Source organism: Xiphophorus hellerii, chromosome 20, assembly GCF_003331165.1.
Source record: "Xiphophorus hellerii strain 12219 chromosome 20, Xiphophorus_hellerii-4.1, whole genome shotgun sequence".
Classification (NCBI taxonomy): Eukaryota; Metazoa; Chordata; class Actinopteri; order Cyprinodontiformes; family Poeciliidae; genus Xiphophorus; species Xiphophorus hellerii.
Genome location: NC_045691.1, coordinates 26,695,504 through 26,703,278, shown reverse-complemented (window position 1 = coordinate 26,703,278; position 7,775 = coordinate 26,695,504). Strand labels below are relative to the sequence as shown.

The 7,775-nt window shown below is 36.8% G+C and overlaps 1 non-coding gene across 1 annotated transcript; it reads left to right on the top strand.

Moving 5' to 3' along the window:
* The first annotated feature begins 6,024 nt into the window (after nucleotides 1–6,024).
* On the top strand, nucleotides 6,025–6,097 carry trnaf-gaa (transfer RNA phenylalanine (anticodon GAA)). The gene has a single exon. It is a non-coding gene; the product is annotated as a tRNA-Phe (tRNA).
* The last annotated feature ends 1,678 nt before the right edge of the window (nucleotides 6,098–7,775 follow it).

Here is a 7,775-nt window from a genome sequence, read left to right as displayed (position 1 = left end):
ACTGTTTACATGTCAAGTTAAATGTTCAGTTTTTCTTTGCTGATGGCGCAGAAAGTCAACTTCAGTTTTCATTTCATCAAGTTGAACCATAGATCACCACTTTGACTTTTATTCTGTGTTTTCTATAGAGTAATATTCGATATTTTACATAAGATGAGATGTTAATGTATGCTATAATTGTTTTTTTTAATCAGAAAATTGATTTTAGAATAGTTTCGCTGAACCTCCTCCCTACTGACCTATTTGAGCTCCATCATGACGCCATATTGTTTCAGTATCCATGTCCAGCTTTGGATCCCTGTGTGGGCACTGAGCGCGTCCACCTGGCACCATTCAGCATGTGCTCCTCCATGTGGATCCTTCTGCACACACACACCAGCTCTAGAGCTGGCAAAATTAAAAAAATAAAAAATAAAGAAATCAACTTTGCGTGGGTTCTGTGCTGTGTGGGAAGGAGGAGCTGCAGGCCTCAGCAGGAAAGTAAAAAAAAAAAAAAAAAAAAAAAAAAAAGAGGGTCATCTATGTGGGATGAAGCCTGCAGGGCAAAGTAGGCTAATTCAGCAGAGAGAACAAGTAGGCCACTGATACCACAGATGATTTTTATCTGCTGGTTAAAAACAAATAACTAATATCACAGGTTTTGGGGTAAAATGAAAACAATGGTTTCATGTCTGCTATTTTATTTCAGCCAATCATTGTTCTTGACCCAGAAACTGTTTTGTAAGTTTGACTTTTTTTTAGCCTTTAAGTCCTGCCCAAATTCAACCGAAACAAAAATGATGATAATGATGATGATTAGGTAGGACTGGACTGTCTTTTAGATGCTAATTTGGCCACAAGAGCTAACATTTAAATCACATTTAGTTGTTAGTTCATATCTCCATTTGGTCATTTCTACATTATGAATGCGACAATTAATCTATATTGTACTTTATCTTTTCACCTTTCACCAGTAGTATTTATTTTAAATGATGTTAGTGTGATAATTAAAGATTAAAAGCAATTTGACGAACTTTAGAAGCTTATTGATTGATTTTGATTACATAAGAAGAAACCGGAAATTCTTCACAATGCATTTCTCTGAATTCTATCTCTTTAACCAGATAAAATAAGATACAGACCATTCATCATTCATTCCTATTGGATGTTGAACTTAAGGTTCCTTGGAGATCCTTAACTCTCAAACTTCAGGGGCTTCTTTGGTTTATTTTCAACTAAGAACTTAGAAATCAGAGACAAAGATGCAGGGCACTGGCCACTGGACAACTGTTAAACTCAGAAAGTAAAGCCAGTTTTTCTTTACATTCAAATCGGGTTTTTGCTCAGTGGGGATACAGTTAGACTGAGTTATGTTTAATACATATATCCTGGACATGGAAGTATGCTGACTAGGACAGCAGCAGAAGATCCAAATATACACATGACACGATCTTTTACCTGAACGACAAGATGCATGTAATTTGGTAAAAAAAAAAAAAAGTGCTTTTCAGATGACGCAGCTTTGTTAGTCACAATACCTGCGCACAAGAGAGTCCCCTGACGTAAGAGGACGGAGCTCTACATCCCACTTACTGGTACCCAATGACTCACATTACAGGGGCGCAATTAATGAGGAAACTGACACATTTCATTTTATAAACCAACATGAAGATGAGATGGAAAGACTATTTGTATCTTGGATTGGCGTTAGTTTGCACATCAGGTACATCCAAAGAGTATGAAGAAAAAAAATCCAAATAAGATCATAAACATGTGAAAAGAAAAAGTTAAATCAGTTATTAACCTACAACTCAAATCAAAAAATCTAAAACTTATGTATGGAGAAGACTACTGTCAAATGTTGATATTTAAACTCACCTAGCAAAAACAGCTAACCAAACAAAGAAACTGTGGTTATGTTTCTTTAAAAACAAAACAAGCAAAAAAAAAAAACCAAACAAACAACCTACATAACATGGCTAGAATATGTATTTAAGGTTAAGATAGTTGAGACACATTTTAAGCTACGCATTCAGTGGGTCAGGTTAGCGGTTTTAAACTTAGCATTAAGACATTAAAGCTCACTCAAACGAGGGCTTAAAACACAACGTTCTTCCAAAACAATTGCTGTTTAAATTAGAACATAAAATTGCGTTATTATCTTACACTAAGAAACTTACCAGTCATTTGAGCGGGAGAAAAATGGCGTCTTCACTGCCGTTCTTCTTCTTCTTTTCTGTTTTATTGGCGGATGGCAACCAACTTAAGGTGCATTTACCGCCACCTACCGGACTGGAGTGTTGTCGTCAATTATATTCCTACACAACCGTTTGTCTCGTTTGACTTGTTGCTTGGAGAAGAGGAGGTGGGCGGAGCTTTCCAGAACCAAATTGATGACGTCTACTCACGCTAGAAATTTCCACCAACACCAGGGGGCATTACAGTATACTCAATCTGTTGTTGTAATAGCTGAGAAAGAGACAATGAATTTTGAAACTACTTCACATTTAACTCTGTGAAATGTGAAATTATAATTTCAGAATGAAACATACAGTTGTGGACAGAATTTTACATCCTCTCTTTAGTGAGAAAGAATCACTTTGCCTAGCGTTTGCAGCAGCTGACCACACAGTCTGGCCAAGGATCCAGAGAACCATTTTACAGTCAGTTGAAGAAAAAAAAATGAGCTATTTGGCTACAATGACACAAAAAATGTTTGGAGGAGTTAAGCAGAAACTTTGAACCAACAACTATGATGCATGGCGGTATCAGTATGTGTTCTGCTTTCCTATATGTCAAGTGCAGCAAAGAAGAAGGAGAATCCATAAAATTCTTCATGGCAAATAGATGTCTAGATGGCTTAAACACAAACCCAGGTAAGAGCTGACTGAAATAAAGGAAGATGACTAATATGGAGTTCCTGGAACCACAAACACCTCAACTCTATTGAAAAGGTAAACTTTGTGGGTTTCTGTTGAGAAGTCGCTGGTTTCAGGTTTGTCAAAATTGAGAGAGTACCATTTTGATGACAAAATGGTTTCCAAATATTAGTGTGGCTATATATATATCTGAGCACATATAAACATAACCATAGAAACACAATAAAGATTCAGACAGTCTTGGTGCTTCAACAGCAATAAAAACTCAAAATGAACACAAGATTCATCCCCATATGAGAGAATACAAACTTCTGGCCAGGATCACTGACACAACGGGGGGCATAACATAGAAATTAATGCTAATAATACATAATAATTCAAGTCTAAACCTCACAAACTGAAATAATACAGCTTCATTGAATTTTTAATTAACAGACAGAGACGTTCATGCAGTTATGGGCCATTGTTGCACACAAAACTAAACAGAAAAATAATTACTGCCTGAATGGAAATTTAACAATGAAGAGATTATTAGGGAACAGTGAAAAATAATTTGTCAACTCGATCCCCAGCTCTCAGTCAGACTTAATTTATTACATCTTAGAGTTACAAATAGAAATTTGGCCACCCTGCCAAAAGAAGAAGAAAAAAAACCTAAGGTGAATTGTTCGCAGTGGCGTTTGTTAGAGTAATAAAACACAGTTACAGCAGGAAAAAAAAAACAAAAAAAAAAACACAGGTAACATGCAGACCCAGAGGTTCCTCCTTAAATCATCAAGACATAATCTTCATAGAAATCTGTCTTGTAAACTGAAAACAATGAGGTAACAGAAGAAGAAATAAATGTTTGAAAACTACCAATTGAGTGAATTTTTTCACAAGCCATTCATGTCAAATCATCAAACATAAACTCAAAGTGACTCAAGGTGAGGAATGAAGGAATGTTTCTCCTTTTATCCCTTGTGTTTTTCACTCAGATTACACGCCATGCATTGAGAGAACAAAGAGTAATTTCCTCAACTTGCCTGCAAAGAATGATCAATGCAGAATGCTGATTTTTATTAGAGAAGCTCCTGACTCACAGAAATCCAACTGTGTTAAAAACCAGAGGAGGTGCAAAGAAACGAAGCTTGTAATTTTCTGCTTCATGACTTCTTCACATTTTCACCATGAGTGATCTAATGTTTTTCCTTCCACTAGCTAACTTGGAAACGCAACACAAATATTAACTGCTTTCAGGAGTGTTTTTCGGAACCAGAACATTCAGCTTTGTGTCAAAGCTCTGGTTTCCTAATTTGATGATTCCTATTAAAGGCACCGATCAGGATTCTGTGGCCAATTTCAGAACTCTGTTTTTTGTAAAGCTTTACCTTGCTGATGCAAATTTTGGCCAGCAGTTTCTCTTAAATAACTATATGACAAACAAGAATAGAAGAACAGCACTAAAAAGAGTTAGCTGTGACTATGCAGAACATCACAGTGCCTGTGTGATGGAGCAGAAAAGCAGGGTTTTATTAATATTTAAAAACAAAGGCAAAATGATTGCGAAGTTCCTATTTTAAACTTTCTTTAGTCAAATAACAGCACAACTAACATCACATCTCTGTGTCTATCACCCAGAGAATGTGGATGAAACAGAACTGTTGCTACATAGAAATACAAGCAGCCATCCTGTTATCTGTTGAAATCTTTGATCTCTCTTGGAACCTGAATGAGCCACAGACGTCTCAAACTGTAGTAAATACAGTTTCCTTTACAATAGCTTCTTACACCGGCGTGGTTCCTCACACTTCATTTTACCAACGTCAAAGGTAATGGAAATGGCTAACCTTGAGTCACTGAAAAGTGTTGTCATTGCAGCCTTCTTAGGTATGATGTTCTTCCTGATTGTAAAGAGATTGGATTCTTGAGTTTCCAGTAACACGGTCGCCAGCAGGACCGATGAGGTTGAAAATGGGCCAGTTCCAGTCACCAGTCATTTCCTCAGATCTACTTTTAACAGATTTTGTTTATGAACTCATTCAAATTTAAAGATTAGGCAAATGATGTTCTGCCCTCACAAAACACTTTTCTAACACACCAGCAACACTCATACTAGTATGTAGGTTAAAACTCAACTAATTGTATGAATATATTTGTAAAATGCATTTATCGTTTCAAATCCCAAACCTAATTTTCTACCTAGTTAAAGTCTTGCTCTCTTCCATGATCTTTACTTGGGTTGCAGAGAGACAGGTCCAGAGGGGAAAACTGAACGAGCCTTTTCCCAGCAGCCCTTTCAGATTGTTCGATTCCAAAGCATTCCCAGAACCAAGGAAAAACGCAGTTCTTTGCGTTCCAGGTTTGCCTCTGCAGGGTCTCCTCTCAGTGGCATGTTTTCTAAAAACTTGTAAAGAGCTGGGCTAATTATCATCACACCCATAAACTGACTTTTCAAGCTACTTTCAACTAAAGTAAAACAACAATTATAGTGTTGTTAAAGTTTCAAAAACTTTGTGTTCTTTTCTGATTAACGCACAAAGTTCTTTTCTTTACTCCTCACCAGATATTTATTAGGAACATCAGAGCAAAGGCTAGTCCCAAGACTTGTGTACCTTAGAATGACGTCAGACAAGATTAAACATATTAAATTAGTTCCATACCTATTTCCTGCCCCAAAGACATGCATCACTGATACGTAGCATGATCCATAATATTCCATGGTATTACAGGCAGTTTAATTTGGGGAAATCATAAACACCACTCATTAGTTATAATAAAATTGTGGTTGAAAAATTATTTCAATATCTGAGAACCAAAGATTTATGTTTGATCGCCCTCTGGTGGGGACTTTGACACATTGCAGACACCTTTATTGCATCTTACCGAACACGTAAAAAGAAAAAGACTACTGCTGCTATCTTAAATTCTATATTAAAACATTCACATTTCTTCCTGTTATAATAAAATATTCATCTGATGCAATTGTAATTTCTGGAAAATGTAATGTTTATCAGAGTGTACGAATATGTTCTTAAATATCCAAAATACTACATAATTTTATTTTTTTTGTTGTATTCTCCTTTACTAAAATACCAGATCATCCTTTGTCCTTCTCAATCAAAGAAAAACGTCACACAGATCACTTTTCCCATTGTATGTGATTATGCCTGCAACGTCATCAGGTGCCGAAATAGCTCAGTTGGGAGAGCGTTAGACTGAAGATCTAAAGGTCCCTGGTTCGATCCCGGGTTTCGGCAGTGCTTGAAAGCATTTTTGAATTAATTTATTTATGTAGGTATACGTTTAGAACTGTAAAGTCATAGTCTTTGGGAAAGTATTTTTGTGGCCATCACTTGACGTTGCTGACTATATGTCTGACCTGTTTGCTCTCACTGGGAAATTAGAGCACAGCACAGGAACATAAGCCAGTTGCTGTTACATGATCAGGAAAGATTGTGCCAGGTGGATCTCAGACAAACCACGGGATGTTTGTTGGAGCTCTCCTGGCACATTGGAGGTTCAGACTGTTTCTCAGCTGTTCTGGCTCGTGTGAGCGCTAGGCTGTTGGTGTGTTGAGGCAGCAGGGCCTCAGTACAAAAGAACATGCCTGGGCCACAGCCCACCAAACAGGTCAGAGATTTGCGTCATTGCCATTGAAACCTGAATGAATGACCGAACGGCTCTCTCTGTGGGGATGTGCTAATCAGCAGTGCATAGATAATGAAAAGAGAGAAAGTGTGTTAAATCAAGGGAATTCACTGTAAGGGATGGAAACGGCGCAAAGTTCTCAAATTTCTTGTAATGACAAATGTCAACACACACACACCTACTATGTCTGAAATAAGTTTGTTTTCAAAGAATAATGGAAAAAACAGACAATATGAAGCAGAGAAGACATCAAAAAAGTGCATAGAGCTTGCGCTTCTAGTGTGCCTGCTAGTTCCACTTTTTGCTGGAATAATCAAACTTTGACCGAAAAGACATCAAAAGTATTAATGTGTCTTAAACGTATCATGTTACAACCACAAAACTTCAGTGTATTTTTGTCTTTATATCACAAACCAAAAGAAAGCGATGCATAACCATGAAGTGTAAGGAAGTGGATATGTTGCTTTCAAAATGTAAGAATTAAATTTGAAAAGTGAGAGGTTCTCTGTATCTACCCGCCTTTATTCTGATACCCTTAATAAAACACAAAGTATCCATCATAGGATGTTCTTCTTAAGCAGAGACGGGACAAATGATCAGAGTTGAGTTCAACTAAAAGAACGAATACAATCTGACAGAAAGAGCAATAGATTTGACACTCGGACAGAACTTCTCCGTCCAGCAGGACAACACCCTTAAACATACAGCCATGAGCTACTATGGGATGGATTATGTGTTATAATGGCCTATGCAAAGTAATCGAATTGAGAATCTGTGTCAAGACCTGAAAGTTGATGCTTACAAATGCTTTCAAAGCGATTATTTTGGATAAAATGTTCAACAATTCAGCTGGAATTGCACAACAAGGTGTTTCTACATAATATTTACTTATAATATTTAATTGTAAAGTTGAAAACATATGTAATGCAAGCCACACTTTTCATATTCTCATTTGGAAAAAAACCCCTGAAAATATCCTTCATTTGTCTGCTCCACCTCTGTGCACTATTTTGCATTGTTCTGTCATATGAGAAAACGCACAAAAAACATTGAACTGATTGAAGTAGTGTGATAACGTGTGCAAATATTCAAAGGGTGTAAATACTTTGCAAGGTGCTGTCCCTTTGTCCACAGTTGTCTTCTGCATGCAGGAATTTTGTTTTCATAAATCAGTCTGTTAGAAATGACAAGTGGAAATATTTAAAATATTTAAGACATGCTTTGTTGCTCATGTTCATGAACTGCAGACAAGTTGATCAGCTGGCAGATGATTAGAAAGAAACATTT